A 21636-nucleotide genomic window follows, 5' to 3' on the forward strand; every position below is an offset into this window, starting at 1 on the left:
TTTACTTTAAACTTTATTGTTTTTTTTTTTTTTTTTTTTTTTAAATACAGTTTGCTCTTCAACGTTTTGATTCTAGAATGTTTCTATGGGGTTTTCACTCAAGAAAAACCGCTTCAGTCAGTGCTTACTGCACCAGGATAAAGTCCAAGATATAGCCTTGTTAAGGAAATCACAGTAAAGCAAAGAAGACAATTACCCCACCTGCGTTATGGTTTTTGGAGAGCAGAGGAGGTGAACCTGGAGAGGGGAGATGTTGGAGACCACCTACCTTGCAACTGTGAATGGCACAGAGTGACATATTCCTCAGTACCATGTCCTCATTCAAGTCAAACAGGACAAAGGTAGAGCACTTGCACTGCAAAGCAGCTCTAATAGAGAGACGTGGCTGATTTTGTGAAATCCACTTTGACCATCCACAGAAGACTTTCTATAACGAGATGTCTGTGCTTATCACTGCTCTGTTGGTGCTCATCCTAACCTTGGTGCATCACGGGGTGGAGGTGGTGGGGACTGCAGGATGGAATTTTGTGATGAACTTCAGCCTGCCACTTCAGAATATCAGAGAAGGCTATCTGGATAGCAGGCAGTTTGCTTCAATACCTTGAATCTGAGTAGTTAAACTGTCTTAACTGGCTTTGGTTTGCTAAGTAGGTGGTCTGAGCAGGAACTGCAGCTCCCAGGGAGAAATACAGGTGGCTGACGGCTGAGTGTGGCCTGTGGCCCCATAAATGGCAGCAGGGCGCTGCCTTGTTGGGAGCTCGGAAACCCTTTCTTCCCTCCAAGCTCACGTTTCTATTGCTCCCTGTCCCCAGAAAGCTGAACAGCCTCAAATCCTTGCTCTGCTTGATTACTAGCTTTCACAAAAGATTTTTTCATTTTTTCTTTATTTTTGCTGGATTTTGCAGTGCTGAAATTTCACCAGGGGTGCAGCAGTTTCAAATTTTGGCCCATTTTGTGTCAGGACAACTGTACGCGTCGATTTATTACAAACATGTGTAATGAATTCAGTTAAAACAAACAGTCTGTTATTTTCTCAAGTCAAAATAATCACGCTCCAGACTTACTTAAAGCAAACATCATTTAAAAGCAGTATTTTTTAATAGTAAATCTGTTCTAGTGTGGGCCTGAGATCAAAAGGTGGGCAAAGCCCTAATGTTGGCTAAATGAAACAACGAAACTTATCAGAAAAGGGGAATCATAATGTTTGCAAGCTTGTCTCAATCTTTACCCTCTCATTTCTTTTCTTAGTTTCTATATTTGAGACAAAACTAAACATATATATATGTGATAGCTTATCTCTCTATATATAATATATACTAATATTACAAAATAATGAAAAGTCCAGAAGATGCATTGAGTCCCACAGTCACCTTGGAGCTTTTCTGTACCCTACACTGTCTTAGTTCATGCTGGCTGGAACTACTGTTTTTATGCAAGAATTCTTAATTTTCACTTGCTGTCCACTCTTGTATTCCTTTAAAAGAAATCACTGCATAGCTTTGTAGCTGTCTAGAAGCAGAGACAGGTGTTTCAAAATGAATGCCTCAGGGTGAATGATGCCACACATCTGGTTTATGAGTGCTACACTTGGTGTGATGCCTGCAGCAAGTTTCCACCATTGGAGCAGCTGACACTCATGCGATGAGACAGACTGTTGACATTCAATGTCACACACTTTAAGATATACAAGGTTGAAGCCATCCTCGCCTTTATCAGGTGCAGCAGAAAGATTTATTTCTCTTTCACCAAGTTTAACCAGTTCAGCCAACTTGCCAAAATGACAGAAAAAGGTTTCTACAGTGCTTCATCCTCAGATCAGCACAAGACAATGCTGTTGGAAAGGTTTGGCAGAGTTTTTAGACTGTAGACACTGCTGGTCTGAGCTTTTGTTGGCCATAGAAACCTCAGAGGTACCAAGTAACAGTGGTGTTCCCCTGCTGAGTAGGGAGGCTTTTTGTAATGTCTGTGCTTAGGGAGTATGTAGCATGTAATGCCATTAAATCTTGTTTGGAGGCACAAATTAGCTATTTCTGAAGACTTCTAATGCCAGATGATGGACTGCTTGAGAGACTGGGGAGCAATGCCCACACAGTCTGGATGATACAGCAGGCAAGAGTTCAGTTCCAGCAACACGACTTCACTTCAGTCATCCAGCAGTACAGCTGAAGATGAAAGTTAAACCACTGCACCATCTTTGTTTTTTGTGTTCTCTTGTACTTTTTGCTACAGACTTCTGTCTCTGGCATCAAACTCTTCCCCATCTTGCTGCTTCAGGATCTCAGTTCCTCCCATGGTCACTGGACATCAGTGTGACTGTAAGACACAGCAGAGAACTGAAAACTCCTCCCTCTGTTCATCTGTTCTCTGGAGGAGCTCATGGTGGCGAGCACTTGCTCGTGGTGGGAGGGTGAGAAGGAGAGGGATGGATAACACAGACCAGTTGGTGGTGATAATCCACACAGTCACCAACAAAGTATCCAGCTGTCCTGGGCTCCTAATTTTTTCCATGCTTCAATCAGCTCCTTTTGTACATAGTTCTTTCTTTCATCATGATCTTCCCTGAAATGTCAAAGATTTTCCTACACACCAAGTTCTCACTGATTCTGATCAGGACTACACTTGCACAAGGAACATGATGTCTCAACACAGGGCTGCAACAGAGGAGTAACTAAACCTTTCTGCACTTCCACAGCTCTTCAGCACACAAAGGCAGGTTCCCAGTAGGTGCTAATCAGCACTGTTCACCAAAGCCTGTGGCAGAATATCATTCCATCCCAGCTGTGAATCTAATCCCAATTTTGCATTCCTATATACCGCTGTGTGAAGCATCAGCTGAAAACGATGCTACATAGTATTTTGAAAGGCATCTTCTACACGGTGTGGAAGGCAGCTCCCAGTAATTCTTTGCTTGACAGTTATTTAATATATTTCAGCTCTGGTTTCATATCTATATTTAGATACAAAGAACGGATTCCTGACATTTTGTCTGCATTTTCATCCACGCCTGTATTCCCACTTCATCTCGCATTTCCTCACTTACAGCAACCCCCACTATGACAGGATAGAGCCATGCACAAAAAGCCCTTTCATGGCTACTTCACACTGATATCTATTTTTGAGACAAAATCTTGAACTGAAGCAGCATGACTCTCCAATTCACTTTTCATCCTTGTCAGCAAGTGGATTGACAGGGTTGGGAAAGAGACTGACACAATGTCACCTCCAGTTTAAATGCTCCACCAGGACATAAATTCAGAGTGAAGGGAGTGAAAAATCCAGTTCAGTCGAGATCTAAACTATATTTAATGTACAACACACTGGATAAGGACAGCTACCATCTCCTTGCTTGTTGCTTGAGAACAGCTTCTGTACTGAAGAATAACTGAGCTGTGTGCTCCTTAGAGCTATAAAGATTCTCCTTGCAATTGTTGCCTTATAATGCCAGATTATCTTTGCTGTTATTTTTTTTCCTAGCAGATCATTCTCCCAGAGCAGTCTTACATTCATTTTCTATAAGTGCTTAGAAATTGAGGACTTTCCTTTCCTGCGTCTGATTCATCAAAAGTAGGGCAAGACATAAGCTCATGAGCCTTTTCTGTTTGTTTCATGGCTTCTTCTGACTTTTAGCATAAGGAGAGATTCCATGAAATGCAAATATGACAGATTGACATTGGAAGCAAAAAATACACATAGTTATTAAGTATCTTGATACAGTGTCAAGAAAGTTGAGAATAGGAAATTTTTCAAATGAGGATTAGATTAGGCAATTTATTCTGAAGAAAACATGAAGACAACAGATGGTAAATGTCAATGCCAGAAAAATTTTGGAAAGGATTAAAACTCTTGTCTTCAAGATTTTATCTAATGTTTCTTCAAGATTAGTAAGAAAACTAGGATTTAGGTGGTACTACAGCTATTTTATGGAACACTGATGGTACTAATCATCAGATATAATCAGTGTTGGCCTTTGTCAGAAAGCATCTTGGACTAGCCAGGCTTCTGGGCATACTGTGAAAATCTTACCTTACTGATACCTCCGCCTCCTCTGAATCTTTTCCAGTAGTGGTTTCTGTTAGCTCAAATGGTCCTCCCAGAGTAAGGACACTGCTCGGAATCCATTCCACTTCCAATTAGCTTTCATCAGCGTCAGTTCTGGAAATCCTCTCTAAGCCCTTGTGTCACCCGTCTGCTACTGTCCCTGAGTTCAAAGAATGCTGCTTGCTATGTGGCTGACTCCTTGGTTTTGCTTGTTATGTACGTTACACCATTTCAAGCACAATTGCTGCTAACAGGATGAAAACAGATGCTGAGAAATAGGTAGTGATCCTAAAACATTTGCTCAGTTGAATGTTTCATTATTAGAATTGTTTTAATGTTTGACTAATTGAAGTAATAGTGAAATAGTGACTCAAACTATTGAACAGAACTCATTTCTGTCCTACTGATGTCCACATAAAAGTAGCCATGCACAGAGGAAGGCAGTTCTGCCATAGATCCATTCCTTTATCCTGGTGCACTCAGGTTACGGTATCTATAAAGTAGATAACACCTCCTTATTTCAATAGGAGACAGTGAGAATAAATGCATAAGAAATGAGAAAGGCACCGCAGAGCTGCACATAAATAACGTCATCACACCAATTAGTTTGAAAGACTTTCCCATGTGCCAATGGTAAAAAAGCGAATCTTTGCACAATTACACCTCAGAGATGTATCCACCAGCGTCAGTTGCTCTGTACAGTAATGTCAAAGTCATTCCAAATACCACGTCTAGCTGCTCCCAGGAGGCCAGGATCTTAATTTCAGACGGCATATTTTTTGACAGCCTAGACTGGCACACCCACTGACCTCATGGGGAGGTCTGCACATACATCATGGGCAGAACATGGATTTAAGTAGTAAATTGTTGTTTATCTTAATGTCTTATACCATTAGTGGTGCTGAGTAAGAAGACATATTCCCCTTCCAGATCTGCATGCTTTTTTCCCGCCTTCCTTCCTTCTCTGTTCTCACCTATCCATTTCTTCTTCCTCCAGTATTTCCTTCCTCGTAATATCTCCCAGCTTCCATCAAAAAGTAAAGAAATAATTTATGTCTCCATCCTTGAGATAAGAACTGCTTTTAGATCAGACTTGCAGAATCACAGAATTGCAAGGGTTGGAAGGGACCTCAAGATATCGCTGAGTCCAACCTCCCTGCTAAAGCAGGTTCCCTGGAATACCTCACTCAATACTCACTCAAGAAAAACTCATTAAAATGGATTTCAAATACATACAGTTTCCACACACACAGAGTCCACTTACTGCTAACCCTTTTTTTTTAGCAGATAAATCTTATGCCATTTTAGTTTAAACCCCATGATTTTAGATGAAGGTCAGGTATTAAGTTTGGTGCCTAAATAAGATAACTGGATCCCAAATTAGTCTTTCAGGCCGCGTATAGATCCAGGAAAACAATCTTACTACAGCTACATTGACATAACATAGAATCATAAAATCATAGAATTGTTTTGGGCTGGAGAGGACCTTAAAGCCCACCCAGCCCCAACCCCCTGCTGTGGGCTGGTTGCCTCCACCAGCTCAGGCTGCCCAGGGCACCATCCAACCTGGCCTTGAGTGCCTCCAAGGATTGGGCACCCACAGCTCTTCTAAGCAGCCTGTGCCAGTGCCTCACCACCCTCACAAAGCTGTCTTGCAGTTAAAGGCTGTGGAAAATAAGGATACATTTAGTTCACATGTTTTCAGGCAATTCCTTATAGTGTATTTTGGTGAAATTACCTGTTTTTTAAGTAGCTGCATATTATTTTTCTTGTTCAAAGCAACATTAGTTCTTTTCTCACCCTTGACTTCTGAAAGTGAAAAACCTAGATTAAGTGAGAGATGTTAACCCTTCAGGAGTACAGGAAAAGAAATGGAAGATGTCTAGTAGGTATATTTTTTGGCACAAAATGCCCCAAAACCTCCGAGTATTTTAATAAAATAGACAGAAATAATAACAGGAACATCAAAGTTACAGGAATATTTTAACAGAAGATGAACTGAGAAGGAAGATAACACAGACTTTGACATCAATCCATGCAGTCCCATAGATCAAGTGAATTAAAGCCCTCTTATAAACTCTTATAGAGCCCCAGGTATGAACTGCAGCCATGGGAAAGCAAGAGCTCTGGGGACTGGTTTAGCAAGCACCTTTGTCTATAACCTTCCTGGAGCTGTTCTGGGGCAGGGGAGTCAGACCACAGAACTGCTGGGCCAGATGCTATACTGGCCCCTCTTCACTGGCTGAGAGCCACACATCCAGAGCTCAGTCAAGTACCTTGATGTGTGGCTTGATGTTCAGATAAACCCCAGTTTGATTCCCTTCGTCTTTTTTAATGCTGAATTCTGGCAGAAGATGAGGAAAGCTAGTAGTGTCTTCTGTCTCTCATATGGACCTGAAAATGCTTTTCTCCTCTAGGTGGGCCAACAGCAGCCATCCCAGAATCAGCACCTTCCTCCACAGAGGTTGGTAGAAAAATCACAGCTTGCCAGATGGGCAGCTAAATTACCCAGTGCCTTATCATCCCTGCAGCTGCAATAGTTCTCTGTGGCAGACACAGGTCTCAGTGTGGGCAGGGCCTTACTTGTACACATCATTCCCAGAAAGGACTCCTTCATGTTGCCCCTAAATCCCCCTACTTGGGAACCTTGCTATGTCAGGATAATTCACCTCTATGCAGTGCAAGCAGCATCCTTTTCTTAAGAAGCTGCTTTAAAAAAAGCACACGCGGCTCTAAATTAATGTGAGAAAACACCTTGTAGTCTAAATTACAAATGCAGTATAAGGAATGACAGTAACAGTGAGGTCTGGAAGAGTCTTCGTGTACATTTGGCAAGTTTCAGGAGATCTGAGAAATGCCAAAGACAATAAAAGTAGAAGTGAAGTTAAGGTGTATCATTCTCCTGACTGCTGCTCTGCCACAAAGGTACCCATACTCCTCTGCACTCCTGTAGCTCAGAAAGCTGCTGCAAGGTTCTGAATGGAGGAGCTGGGTCTAATTTACCCAAGAAAACAAGAAATATCTTTAAAAAAACAGTCTCACAAACAAATACTTATTGATTCTTGGCTAAATGTGTTTGTTTTCCTATCAGCAGGTTAATAATTAAGAAGAGGAACTTTAATCACAACCAGAACAAGTGGTTTTAATTGAGGACTAATTAATTCTAAAGTAGTGCAAGCTACATTTTCTCAGGTTGCTCATTACACGGAGTTTGTATGTAATTACTCACACACACACAAAGCATCCTGGGACACATTAAGTATTTCATTTTAGTGTATTTTAAAAATAGTTTCTTGCTGTTAAATTGCTCACAGACCTTTCGGAATCCTCCAGTATTTATATAGCTTTTGCCAATGTTTATATTAACAGCAGAGGTGCTAACAGATCAATAAGATAATTTTCCCCCAGGTCTACATAGGAACATTCTGTACTTTCCCAAAGGAATCTAGAAGATAATCCACAGTATTTAACAAAAATGGATTCATTGTCAGATACATTGCCACTGAGCCAATCCTGTGGTTTCTTAGCTCATGACTTAGGAGATCTGTGTGTGCGTGTGTGTCTCTCTCTCTCTCACATACATACTGACCAACTGCTTTGGACACTGTTGTAAAACCTTTTAGGACTGAACCGTCCCAAGTAATTGCGTAAAGCAAAATGCCTTAAGTGCGGTTTGTCCTCTGACCTGCACCTTGCCTGCATGAAGGTTGTAGGCACCTCAGCACTAGAAGATGATTTCTTTCTTCCATAAACACAATGCAGAATCCCTTGGAGACATCCTGCCCGCACGACAGGCAGCATACCAGTCATTTTCCTTTCACAGAACACTGGGCAAACCCACTGCCTTGTCCTCCCTACCATTTGTATTCTGTCACAAAAGGTATAAAAACTGAGAAACTGTTTGGATGAATGGCTAAAGGAACGGGCAGTGCACCTTGTCTCCATACTAGTGTAATATCCAGTAATTTTCATTTTAAGGAGTCTACTCATTAAGACTGAACAGTCTGACCTACCACGTTGGCCAGGGTGTAACTGGGCAGGATCCCTTTGGGTCCTCGCCAGGATACAGCATCAGAAGAGCGCAAACAGATCTGTAATGAGTACCAAAGCAAATCTGTGTCTGACACTATGCCTAGGCTGGCATGTGCTAAGAAGAAATTACGCATGTTGGATAACACCAAACAAGCAATAAACATGTGTCTATTGCATTCAGAAAGCATAAAGGCACCAAGAAAATTATAAGACTTTATGAATGTCTGTTAGGGATATGTAGCAGTGATGGTGTAATTACGCAGATTCTAGAGCCAGAAGGATATTTTATGAACATCTACTAAGTGCTGATCAGTGCAGATAGATTAAGATAGATTAAGAATATTGTGTGTTAGTGAGTTAAAAATTACTGCTCAGCAGCAATGGTTTTTTCCTTAAGAGAGAAGAAATTTGCATTTCTGAATATTTTTCTAAGGATTCATTTTCTTGAAGAAAAACCTAAATAGCAAATTCATGTTTGCACCTTTGATTTTCTAGCTAACAAATTATTCTTAGATTACAAGAAGAGATTTTTTTGGAAAGTGATCTATTAGCATGATTTGTCCTCCAAAATTTTGCATGTTTGTCCAGATTTCAGGAAAAACATGAACTCAAATCTGGAATCCAAACAGGATTTTGTAGGTGCTTCAGCTGCCTTCATCTAGCTTTACAAAGCTTACTTGCTCTAGTTGCTTCAGTGTGTTAGCGCCTACTTGCAAAGATGCAGCATTCGATATACTAAATCAATGTCTTAAAGGACATATTTGTTTAAGTGAATTTATTGAAAGATATATTTACCTGCCTACTGTAGCCAGTCATTTACAAGTTTAATCTGGCTTAACATGACACGTAGCATATGTTTACTTCATATTTTCATCCCAGTTTTCAAAAGTCAAATATTCACATAAATATACCTGGTCAAAAGCAAAGCCATACAATGTGATGTTTGATGTCAGAATATTTTTTCAATAACTAATATCTCACACCCTCTGGTCTAATTCTTCTATTTCCATCTTTCTTTGTTTCATAATCCCAGGTCTGTTTTCAGGTTTTGTCCTTGTAATATGCCTTGTTGTCCTCCTAGCAACTATAATTACTTCTATCTATCAAGTTCATCTTCTCTTTCCTTATTATGAACAGCATGCTTGGTATTTTTGAGTAAGGGGCTCATTTCCTGACAGGAAATATGTCTCATATTAAAAACCTCTACTTTTGTTGTCTTGTTTGTATCCCTCCAGGTGTATTTCTAGTTTATTATCTCTCATGTTTTCTTTGTTCCTCTCAAAATTCATCCCATGGAATTGCAACATAAAATACAGGGTTGCTTTGTTTACCTATCAGAGCACTGTTTTCAGCAAGTCTCTGCTAGCAATACTCTTATTCTTAGCAGAATCCTTTCACTCTTGCTGCTGGCATCTTCCTGCCAGTTGGGGAATCTCTTTGCCAACTGCTGTTGGTCTTCATTGAAAATGAAAGACAGCAGCAACATTCAGTGGATGCATTTTACTTCTGGGAAAAAACTAAGCAATGCGAACTCTCTAAGCAGGTTAAGCAGTCTCAGGAGCTAAGACAAAAGCATGCTAAGTGTCCAATCTAACTTGCACATGGCCTTAAACAACCCATGTCTTCCAGCCCTTTGTTCATTGAAATTTCCCATGTAGCAATTTTGGGGCAGGGAAAAGCAGCCTAATATTTTGTATACATAGAAGCTGTGAAGCTCTCTGTTCAGACAGACACATTTGAGGAACAAGTGACCCTTGTAACAGGATATGTGTGATCCAAAAAGGCAGTGCATCTACTTAGACAGATGACATTGCGGTCTTGCATATATTATCATAAAGATTGGTACAGGAATGGATTTTACTGAGAATACAAGTTATTCTGCAGAACAAAGGTGTGTCGAAGGTAATGGCGCTTGAGCTATGGCTGCAGCATTCTAATGATGGGACATCAAAGTGAGTGCTGGAGTCACAAGCAATGTTGTCTATGAACACAGGAACAGCGTGGACTGGGTCTAATGATCAGCTGCTGCATCTTCTATGTTGGGCATGCTAAATGCATTGCTGAAGCAAGTCGGCAGACAGACAGCAGAGCAGATTTAAGCACTTACCTTAGGGATAAATTTCTCTCCTCTGAAGCTTTAAGTGCTTTAATTCTACACACTAGATAACGCTGAATAAACAGTGTTTCATATTGTTAAAATAAATCTAAATCCTTGCAAATATTTGCAAATACTTTTGATAAAAACATTTGTATCACAACTTAACCATTGTTTGTAGCTGTATTCTGAGCCATTTTTTTAATATTCTTATCTTGGCAAAAGGAGAAAAAGAAAATCTTCCAAAAGATTAAATGACTGTTGTGATCATACCCAGAAGGCCAGATAAGGACAATTCTGCCTCCGTTTATTGCCCTTTGAGAAGGGAGAAGAAAATATTTTTGTTACCACCTCGGGTTTCTTCAAGAAATGACTAGTATGTGTCCTCTGATACACTGAGCTCAAGCTGGAGAAGTGGATAGTTTTGATGTAGATGCCTTTGTATGAATTAATAGATGTAAGTAACATGGTTCAGTGTGGATCCTTGCTGCTGCTGTTTGTTGGATATCTTCGGACTCTAAAAGCTGCTTATACCAAGGTTTTCAAATGTAATTTGGCATGATCTCTGTAATGCTCCTTGAAGCAGCTGAAGCTGGAAGAGGGCAGAGCACCTGTTTTTCGAAAACTGTGTGCTTTCAGGGTTATAAGTTCCGACTGCTAGAAATCAGCAGTCATACATGGACATCCTGACTTCTTTTCCATAGAAGTTGACAATTTCATGCTTTCTTCTTTCTTTCTTTTTTTTTTTTTTTGTCTCAACCGAGAAAATAAGAGTAGCCCATATTCTGATTATTTCAACTATCCACGTTGCAAATGGATTGAAAAGTAAAGTTTCTCTATAAATGTATGAAAAGCCTTATCATTTATCAAAAAGATACAGTGTTCTGATGCTAGGCCTCCAAGATGCACTGGCAATGTTATTTATTTCAGACTATTTCATCTGTGGTCTCATTTCCTTGTTTAAAGCCTTTCAAGTTCTTTGGAAACATGAATGGTAGTTCCATGGTGACAGAATGGAAAAAAAAAAAAAAATAGAGCAATCCCTTTCCAGATTGTACCCATTTTGTTTTTTTTATCTATCTAGAGCTCAGAATAAAGAGAACAAAGAGAAAACAAAACCTTAATTGTGCCGCTAATAAAGCACATCACTGATTTTTTAATGGTGGTCAGAGATCACGCTAATTAAGAGCTCTTGCTATTCCTATTGTCTTCTTACACATATGAAAAGATTTTCCTCAGCAAGGTCAGCTTCCTGAAAGCTCATCCTATTTCTGTGCTCAGACACAGCAATTCACAAATGAATTCATTATTAGCTCCAGGGTGGGAAAAAATTAATTTATTCTAATTAACATGCAGCTTCCTCAGTTGCTGTGGCAATCTCAGGTGCCTCATCACCCTTGCAACATATGTAGACTTTGATTCATGTGAGTTCATGTGAGCTGTGGCCCACATTAATCGGAATCAGTGCTGAACTAGCGGGCAGAAAGGCCCTATGACATTACGTTTCTGGGAACTCCAAAAAACACCCACTCATACTTGTTCAGTGGCAACACATTTTATATTCTGCCTATTCAACCCAGATGTGATCACACTGACAAAGATACTTAACTATTTCCCAACTACATTTTTCATGAGAAATCACTCGTTTTCTGGACTCCTAAATTCACCTATGCTGTTTCTGCTTAAAGAAAAAAAGAAAGCACATCCATTATTATTCCTTTGTTGCTCCTTGGACTTCCTTGTACAGGAAACAGATGTAAATTGAGAAGTTTCAGGTATCAGAGAATTATGACATGCTATCTTTCCCCTCTCCTCTCTTTTTGAAGACATAAACTTCCAGATTCTTTGCTAGAAAGCCCAAATGCTGGAGGAAAAGGGAGTAGAAGAGAAAAAAAAAAAAAAAAAAAAAAGAAGAGAGGAAGAAAGAGAAAGAAAGAAAAAGGAAGGAAGAAGAAAAAAAAGAAGAAGGAAGGAAAGGAAGGAAGGAAGGAAGGAAGGAAGGAAGGAAGGAAGGAAGGAAGGAAGGAAGGAAGGAAGGAAGGGAAGGAAGGAAGGAAGGAAGGGAAGGGAAGGGAAGGGAAGGGAAGGAAGGGAAGGGAAGGGAAGGGAAGGGAAGGGAAGGGAAGGGAAGGGAAGGGAAGGGAAGGGAAGGGAAGGGAAGGGAAGGGAAGGGAAGGGAAGGGAAGGGAAGGGAAGGGAAGGGAAGGGAAGGGAAGGGAAGGGAAGGGAAGGGAAGGGAAGGGAAGGGAAGGGAGGGAAGGGAAGGGAAGGGAAGGAAGGGAAGGGAAGGAGGGAGGGGGAGGGGAGGGAGGGGAGGGGAGGGGAGGGGAGGGGAGGGGAGGGGAGGGGAGGGGAGGGAGGGAGGGAGGGGAGGGGAGGGGGAGGGAGGAGGAGGGAAGGAGGAAGGAGGGAGGAAGGAGGGAGGGAGGGAGGAGGGAGGGAGGGAGGAAGGAGGGAGGAAGGAAGGAAGGGAGGAAGGAAGGAGGAAGGAAGGAAGGAAGGAAGGAAGGAAGGAAGGAAGGAAGGAAGGAGGAGGAAGGAAGAAGGGAAGGGAGGAAGGGAGGAAGGGAGGAAGGGAGGAAGGGAGGAAGGGAGGAAGGGGAGGAAAGGGAGGAAGGGAGGAAAGAGAGGAGGGAAAGAGAAAGGGAAGAAGGCAGTGAGGGAGGGATGTTTTTTTTCCTATATGTCACTGATTTACTGTTTAGGCTCTCCAAGCAAAAGTACAGAGGGAAATAACCACAATTTTTTTCCTCAAGACTTTTGCTTTCATAGTGCATCTCTTCTTCATATGGAGTTGCCTTTTTCAATGAAACAACTTTTTGGACCAAAGGTAAGATTTTTTACATATGAGTGGTACAGGATAAAGGCAAGGAACCACTGAGGGATTAGTAGTCAAGTTCTTTTTCCACCCATGCACATTGTGATAGCATCAGAAGATCCACCTGAACTTCTTCAGTAAGAATCCTACAAATATTTCTGCTGGTGCGTGGATTTGCCCAGGCAATACAGTTTGTTGAGAGTGGTTGGGGATTTCAGTAGTGCCAGATGAAGATGATGGGGGCTCACAAGCTTGAATCTTGCCTAAAAGCCTAAAAGAATGAACTCTTGGAAATCCCAGAAATAACTAAAGAGCAGATATAGTCACAGAGCAATGCAACGCTGCATCAGTTTTCAATTCATATTTTCTACTTGCAAATTGGTATTGCCTAAGTATCCCAGTTTGGACTGAGACTCACACTGTCTTAACTGAGTACCAGATGCACCTGGGTGTGAATCTTGTATACATTGGCCTCCCTGTTCCTTTACTGTCATTACATCTTAATGCAGCTTCCTCCTGCCCATACACCCTAGTTACTAAAAAAACAAGACTGTGAAGAGACATAGTGTGTCACCGCATCACACAGCTGGACCTCAGAGGTGAAGTGCTCCTGAACCCCATGGTGAGATGTAGACACGGTGTCTAGCACTATATGAAGACATAGTGCATTAGGAAGTTTACAACCCAAGCAGCTTCTGGTCAAAAAAACAAGCCAGATAGCTACATGTAATAACCACAAAAGCCACTTTTTGAAGGCAGAGTTTGATAAAAGATCTGTAAATGTTTTCTCTGTTTCCTAATCCTAAATTATTCATTTCCCTTAACATCAACCACAGCATCTGTGTGCCAGTCAAATGCCTTCATAGTCTCTATGCTGTTCACTTATCCTTTCCCTCCTGTCACATCATCCACAGAATAGCTGCAGCCATTTTCTAGAAGCATATTTTTAAATATAGTATGACAATCTAATCGTGTGCAAGATGGCCTTAGAAAAATGATTTAAATGTCCTTTGTCTGGAATCTTTCCACAAACTGAATTTTCAGCACTCAGAAGATGTAACCTGCAAAATAGAGTCACATATGTGCCAGAAAACATTTTCATCTAAGCATGGGCTGAGCAGAAGTTAAAGGGTGATGGATTCCTTATTTCCTTTGCACTGGGATTTGGGACATGTTACTGACACTTGTGATATAGCTACTGAACTACTCTCCAGGAACATTCAAGATGTGTTCATCTTCCTTTCTCCACGCTCTGCTGTTAAGAGTCCTCTGTCCTCCTAAAATGAAGAGGTCAGGCCAGACTCTTTCTGTGTTAATTTCTGCCATTAATGTCAACTGCACCACATTGCCTCATTGCTGGGGAGGCTACAAGTAAATTCCCAAGCAGTTATTGGAAATTCTGACAGCTTACCTGATGCACAGTAATTTGTAAAGTTGCTGTAACTTGACCCCATGTCTGGGCCTTCAGAGAAGCTTTTGATTAGTATGCAGAACCACTATAAGAGTTGAACCTAAGATAATTATTTATCCACCCTTTTGCAAGAATGGAGTTGCCAATACTAAGATATACGTTTTGCAATCTACAGATGTGGAGAAACAACTTCAACAGTACTTGCCTGAAAATCAGCCAGTGAGATTAGGCAACAGTTAGCTAGCCTGAGAAGAAGTCTTGTTATCAGCTCCTGCATCCTTCAATTCACACACTTCTCAATGTTTTTTATTTTTGTCTTGTTAATCAATGTCAAAAATCACGCCGTAATAGTTCTGCATTCAAAATTGCAAAGTCTGGCAAATCATGCTTAAAATGATAGGTGAAGATTCTGCAAGGAGCTTGAGGATCCTGTTGTTTTATTAAGCTTTCACAAGAGTGGTAGAAAAACTGGTACAAAGTGTTCAGATGTGATTTGCTTTGTCATTTGTTCAAAGTGGTTATCTTGTAGATATTTCTTTAGAGATATGGCACAATTTTTTAGGATAGTGGTTTTCAAAAAGGACAGATTTAGAGTAAATACAAGGAACAAATTCTTCACTCTGAGGATGTTAGGGCACTACAACAGGATGGTTAGAGAAGTTTTAGATGTCCCATCCTTGAAAATGTTCAAGGCTAGATTGGATGGGGCTTTTGGCAACTTGATCTAGTGGAAAGTGTCCCTACCCACTGCACTGGGTTTAGAACTAGATGATTATTAATGTTCCTTCTAACCCACACCACTCCAATGATTCTATGACGTCCAGAAGTCTCTTCTAAACTTTACCATTTTTCAGTTCTGTGATGCTGTCTACTGATGGGGCAGCTATAATATTGCTTTCTTAATTTAAAACAAACAAACAACAACAAAAAACTACTATAGGTAATATATATATGTATACGTACCTTTGTATCTTACCGCCATCAAACAGTTCACTTGCAGATCCTAATACATTCCACTTTCCCTGAACTACGCTGTGACTCCACAGTCTGAGTGTTAGCCTGTACCACTAATGGAATCCAGATTATTCTCACTGCTTCATGAAATGTGCTGCTAAACCCCGTCAGTCTTACAGTCATATCCTTATAAGTGAATTAATCCATATTTTAATTTGCTTCAGGACTTTCGTCTACTAGGCCCCAGGTCTAGCAAACCATTTTAGAGGCAGAATGCAAGATCTTCATTGTCAACAGCCTTCCTGTTTTCTCTCCAACATTTTTTGAGACAATGTCACTTTGGGTGGAAGAATTGCTTCTTGGCTTTGAATGGTTTGATTTTTTTGTTTGGTTTTGATTTATTTGTTTATTTGATTCCATGTGGCAAGTCACAGTAAATGAATGAAATGTATGAGCTTAACAAATATTCTGCTAGTGTAATTACATTGTTTGTCTCAAGCAGTCACACATGGTTTTGACACTACCAGCTCCACACTTGCCATGGTCTATATGCAAAAGTCTAAATGTTATGTTACTCCTGTGACAACTAAGAGTCCTTTAATACCTTCCTTAAACCTCAGAAAAAGAGGATAGTTAATCAGGTAGAAAAAGTAAGGAAAAAGGCTTTTCTAATTAATATGTTAAATATTCATTTCTAGAGTATGCATTTATTTTTCATTATTTGAACAATTTTTATATCACAGTATAACAGTGAGCTTTAAATCTTCCTCATTGATTTATAGTGATTTTCATAGCTTCTCTAGCACTTCAAATGTTTGTTGACACAGTGACATGTCTCTGAGTCAGTCTTCTTTCATTTCTTATTCATCTAGTGGGTGGGACAATAATTATTGCTAGCCTGTTCTGTGTCAGCCCTCATAGTAGGGTGTAGAGGGTGTAGCAACAGACGTCTCTTTCTGTTCCTCCACCCAAAGAAAGTAGACGAGCATGCTATTTGTTTATTCTTCTATACCTATTTTAATATTCTGGCAATCTGTGGGAAATGGACAGCCTAACCCACCATGATCCAACTCTCTTACTTCCTCACGTCTTGGTGTCTGTTTATGATTCATAGGTAATCAGAAATGCCCCTCCCTTATCGAACAATAGTCAGGCACTGATTTAGAGTGGAAGACACATATATAAAATACTTCAAATAATCTGACAACTACATTACTCTATTGTACGTTTTCTATTAAACGTAACATTTCCTCAGAGGGGTAACAACACTGTATCTCACTTAAATACCACTGAGACCAATAACTTGCTGTTGCTTTCCTATTTGATCCTGTAACTGCTATTTAATGGCAAGGGCAGGAGCACAACATCATACTAAATGTAACGAGTATTTAAACCTCACTACTGATATGGAGGGAGGGATTCTTGGTGTTCTTGATCAACAAACTGAGTGTTCCAAGGACTTCACTGAGCTAATTGCCAGACTTTCTTCACAGTGATCATGCACTGCTTTGCTTTCTCTTAAAAACATATGCAGATGAGTAGCTTCCCAGTGAGGGAAGAGTCAGAAACTGAAAGCAAGGCTGCCAGAAAAATTACACTACTGCAAACCCAGGAGGTGTGAAAACTGTTGAGTCCCCTTAGGAGTATCCTCAAGGACACCACTATGTCCCAGTATTGCCATGTTCATTTTATCTAATGCATGTGTGTTACTTACACATCACTAAGATCAGAGAATAGAAAAGTGAGACAGAAATAAGAAGGAACAGTGATGCCAAAGAAGTACCCTTGGATGTGTCATCTCACTGCACACAGTTTGCACTGACTTTAATGCTTTCAAAAGCAGAGAACTGTATATATCTTGGCATTTGTAAGGTAAATTTGAAGATTTGCAAAGAAATCCAGGCTATCAATAGGAGTAGTATTCCCAGTTACTGAGCCTCCTAGAAACATTTGGCATCTGTAGGTATTAAAAATCTTGGAGACAGGACAGAAAATATCAGCCATGAGCAAAAATACAATACATATTTCAGTGTGTTCAGCAGGTAAATAAAACATTGCCATGAGGCTTGCAAGATATTTTGAGGAAGGTCAGAAAAGTTCAGGGGAAGATTTTGTTTCATGATGAAGTGCTCCCTGAAGATCTGGTATGTTTTTTCCTTTGTTCTGAAACTGGTTCCAGATGCAGTTGTATTTCATGTATTTTTTCTTGCTTTCTTTATTATTTTCTTCATCTGGATATTCTGATCAAAACCAATAGAGCTCTTCCAGAGTATGTAGTAAATAAGAAATTTGACACTCAACAGGCAACTTTTAAATAGATAGCAGGAAGAGTAGGCTGATCCTTTCTCTAGCTATGATGATGTTTTGTGGTATTTGTAACCAGTTCCTTCAGAAGTCACCTGCCCCCTTTAGAGAAATATTTACCACATAGAAAAAGCTGACACAGTAATATGATCTAAAATCTCAACACTCAGCCATTCATACTGATTTTCCCTATGAAAGTGTAACCACAGTGAGAATTAATACACATGCAGAGTGTTAACATATATGCATTAGTCAGTTATATAGTGGGCCTGACCCTGTGCGTGAAGATAAAAACAAAGGCCACTCTTCAAACAAGCATGGAAGAGTTCATCAGATACATGCATGTGGTTATGTTGATCCCAGTGGTAATTACACTTCTGGGTAGAATTTAGAAATGGGAACTATTTTGCTGAGTTTTAGATGTCTATTTGTGAACTAGTTGTCAAGTCTCCCTTTCTAGACAATGTAGGTCTACACAAAATCATCAGTAACATTCAGTGGTAATTTTAGGATCAGTTCTATCTACCCAGCATAAATTATGCTGACTGTATTGATTAACTCCATTGGTTGCAAAGGGAATAGCTATCTTCACTAAAGACATCCATAGTTTAGACGAATTCCCCCTCATTTTCTCTTTATGCAACAGTGTTTTCTCTGCAGGAACTGGCCAGTGTCTGGAACACTCATCTCTTTTCCTGAGCTAGAAAGCATGGTTTACATTTATGACAAAGAAAAGCATTTATATAAATTATTGCTCAAGATATAATCTTGGAAATATTTGCATATGAGTGCTATATATTGTATGGGCAAAACTACAAAGCTGCGGAAGGGTAGAGCTCAGCTAGTGGCAGAGCACTGTTTCTGCTTGGCTGAACAGACTAGCAATATCAAAGTTTGAAGTCAATGAAGTGGAGTTTTGCTGAGATATTTTAAAACCAGATAAGCCAGATACCAGCAGGAAAGAACTGCTGAGTACAAAGTGGAAAGTACTCAGCTGAACCCAAGTGTCAAACAAACTTCTAAATACTTTTTGTAGTGCACCTTCATGTTTGTGCTCAATGAGATTGAATAGTATCCAAATGCCACTCAGTCTGAAAATGTGAAAATATAAATGTCAGTCACTTCATTGAGTAGACCTTGTAACAGCAGAAACTCATTTGTTTTCCTACTCTAGGACCGGGAGGAAGTAGATAGTGAAGTAAAGAGATATCTGACATTTAAGGATGAGAGCCACACGGTGTTCTCTCTTCTAAAGTTGATAACCTCTCCCCTCTTTATTCCCCCTGGGTGCATTTCTCTAGTGTCATCCACAAATTGGTTGCAGAAGGAACCACAAACAGTGAAAGAGTTCCAGTGACAGAGAGACAAAGCAAAAGAGAGGTGCAATTGGGCGTTGTGCACAACCACCATCCTGCCCTCCATCCTGGGAACACCCCACCATCCCACAGGGATGCTGGAGGAAATAGAGTCATGGCCTGCTCACCCACTGTCTGCCAGCCCACAGGCATAGTAGGAAGTGATTATAACCATAGAAAACTCTCCAGATAAGCTCAGAGGAGGGGTAAGCCATGCTGATGGTACTCCTACATCCAAGCTTTTTGCCTAAATCCCAAAACACTTCTGTTGTTTTATTTTCTACAAAAAAAAAAAGGAAAAAAGCTTTACGGCAACAGAAATGCTTATGGTGGTTGTATAATTGTAAGTAGATTTAAAGTACATCTCTATGTGATACACAGTTTAGATAAGTAAAGGTTTCAGCCCCGCTTCATGGATATTAGAAATGGCTTAAGACCATTCTTGTTCAGAATATATTGAACGTGGAAGTTAAATACCTTCCTGTAATGAGAAGATGTATAAATAGTTATGCATGTTAAAATGCTACCACATCTTCTTTTAATTAAGTATTACTAAGCTGCCGTGAAACAGTCATTTTTGTGTCCTGTGAGTCAGCTGCACCATAAAGATCTTTCAGATTTCTACTTGATTTGAAATGTCTATGGGTTAACAGACTGGAATAAGACAGGAAACGTCTTGAGCTTTCTGACAAATCTCACACCTGTTTGGTGTCCAGAAAACATCATTTTGTTGAATCTGCCTCCAAATTCCTGGCACTTCTGAGAATAATTTCAGCTTAAATAGACAAGACAGGACCATAGATCTCTAAAGAAAGCACTCTCTCTCTCTTTTGCAAGTTTTCTAGGATAAATTAACAGAACCAGTTATGCAATCTTTGTTCATTTGTTACAGTTGCAGACTGGCAATCAGTTGATCCTTTAACTTTCTAAGTGAACAACAATTTTGTAGGTGACCAAAGGTAGAGCTTTCCCTAAAATAGGTAGAGAGAGAGACAATTCCATGGGAACTGTTATTATTCTGATGGAAACAACACTGCAATACTAAGTTACAGGAGGAAATAGAAATTTAAAACTAGTATAATAGAAGAAACATCTGTGCAACCTAACTCTGTTATTCAATATAAAAATCCTCTTCAATAACTCCCCTAACGTATTACCTCTTATCTGCTTGAGGGTGGTCCAACAGCACTTTGAATCATATTACAAATGAAGATGGATTGATTCAACACGTCCTGCAGGACCCTTCCTCATCTCCTGGCCATTACCTACTATCATTTGGGGACTGATTAGAAAACACATGATTCTGAGCTCAGTGAGTAATGGATTTTTCAGATAGGAAAGAAATTTGGTTTGGGTCAAACCAAAACTTATTTTTTTCAAGTCTTATAGTGAAATGAACTAAGTGAAAAGATGTATTTTGACTCAAGTGTAGATGTTTCCTGTAAAATACGATTAAATATTTTTTTCTCATTGTCAAGCTATTAAATCCTTTTGTCTATCTATTTATTCATTTATTTATTTTGACTGAATTCATTTCCAAGCCAAGTGATCTTGGTGGGATGAAATGTCAAATAGTTTTGTTGTCAGGAAGTGTTAAATCAAAAATATTCAACACTTCCAACAACAAAAAAAGAGTTTGATATTATTTAATTCTTTCCTTTCATATCTGCCATTTTGTTTCAAGTTAGATACATATGACATCCTGAGTATGAATTTTCAGGAAAAGAATACCTTTTTAAGACAACATGCTGCAAGCAATTTACTACTAGTAAACTATTGTTCAGCTGTAGCAATTGGAAGTAGTTCCATGCATGAGGAAGAGGCTTGATTCTGCGCTGAGGTCAGAGCTCCCCAATGTGACTTAATATTCCTTACCCAAGTCTCCTGACAGAAGAATCAGGTCCTGTCTGTGACATCTGTGTCTGGACAGCTTTTTGACATTCCTATTGCTGTCTGCGTGCTCTGTTCAGTGAATAACGTTCATGAATGTTCAATAAAAACTCCCTTAATGTGAGCTGGCTGTTCAGTGGTACCCCAAGGGTAGCTGCTGCTGAGAAAGAGCTGGAGACAAAGCAGGGCATCCTCCAGGATGGAGTAAAAAAATTAATGAAGGGACAGGCAGAGTCAACATAGCTTTCAATCGCAAAGATGGGGAAAAGCACCCCTGTCAAATGTCTGGAGAATCACTGTGTGAATCACCTACTTGAAACAGGAATATTCTCATTTAACTTAAAAGAACATATTCGACAGCACCAACAATGGCAACTTTCTGCATGCATTCCAGCAGTGAGATTTATTTCCTGACATTTTCTAATCTTTGATCAACAAAGTATCTGAAAGAAGATAACACCAGAATACCATATAGTAGAAATATTGTCAGAAACTTTTATCATCTAATCAGCAAGTAGCTTTTAACTTTTCCTGGATGTTGATTTCTGGTTTTATTTGCTTTCTGCTTGTTACAGCCATAATGAGGGTCTATGCTGGATTTTTAGAACTTGGTAGATATTCAGATGAGAGATGCAGTCACTAATAGTCAGATTCTGGTGAATATACATAGTAAGAGAGGGCAGCCCTTCAATGATATGACAGGAAAGACTGCAAAAATATGTACTTGGGGATTTTTTTT

The 21636-nt window shown here is 39.9% G+C and overlaps 1 long non-coding RNA gene across 14 annotated transcripts in view; it reads left to right on the forward strand.

The window, feature by feature from the left end:
- LOC146544790 (uncharacterized) overlaps positions 1-1205 on the forward strand; it is a 120501-nt gene extending 119296 nt beyond the window's left edge. For 5 of the 14 annotated variants that reach the window (XR_014882663.1, XR_014882669.1, XR_014882665.1 and 2 more), the window contains exon 9: positions 51-1202. This is a non-coding gene — a long non-coding RNA (uncharacterized LOC146544790). Of the gene's footprint in view, positions 1-50 lie in introns of all 14 variants that reach the window. The other 9 variants (XR_014882668.1, XR_014882662.1, XR_014882667.1 and 6 more) reach the window with 4 other exon arrangements.
- Positions 1206-21636: the final 20431 nt, after the last annotated feature.

The sequence above is a fragment of the Meleagris gallopavo genome, chromosome 3 (genome assembly GCF_905368555.1).
Source record: "Meleagris gallopavo chromosome 3, MGAL_WU_HG_1.1, whole genome shotgun sequence".
NCBI lineage: Eukaryota > Metazoa > Chordata > Aves > Galliformes > Phasianidae > Meleagris > Meleagris gallopavo.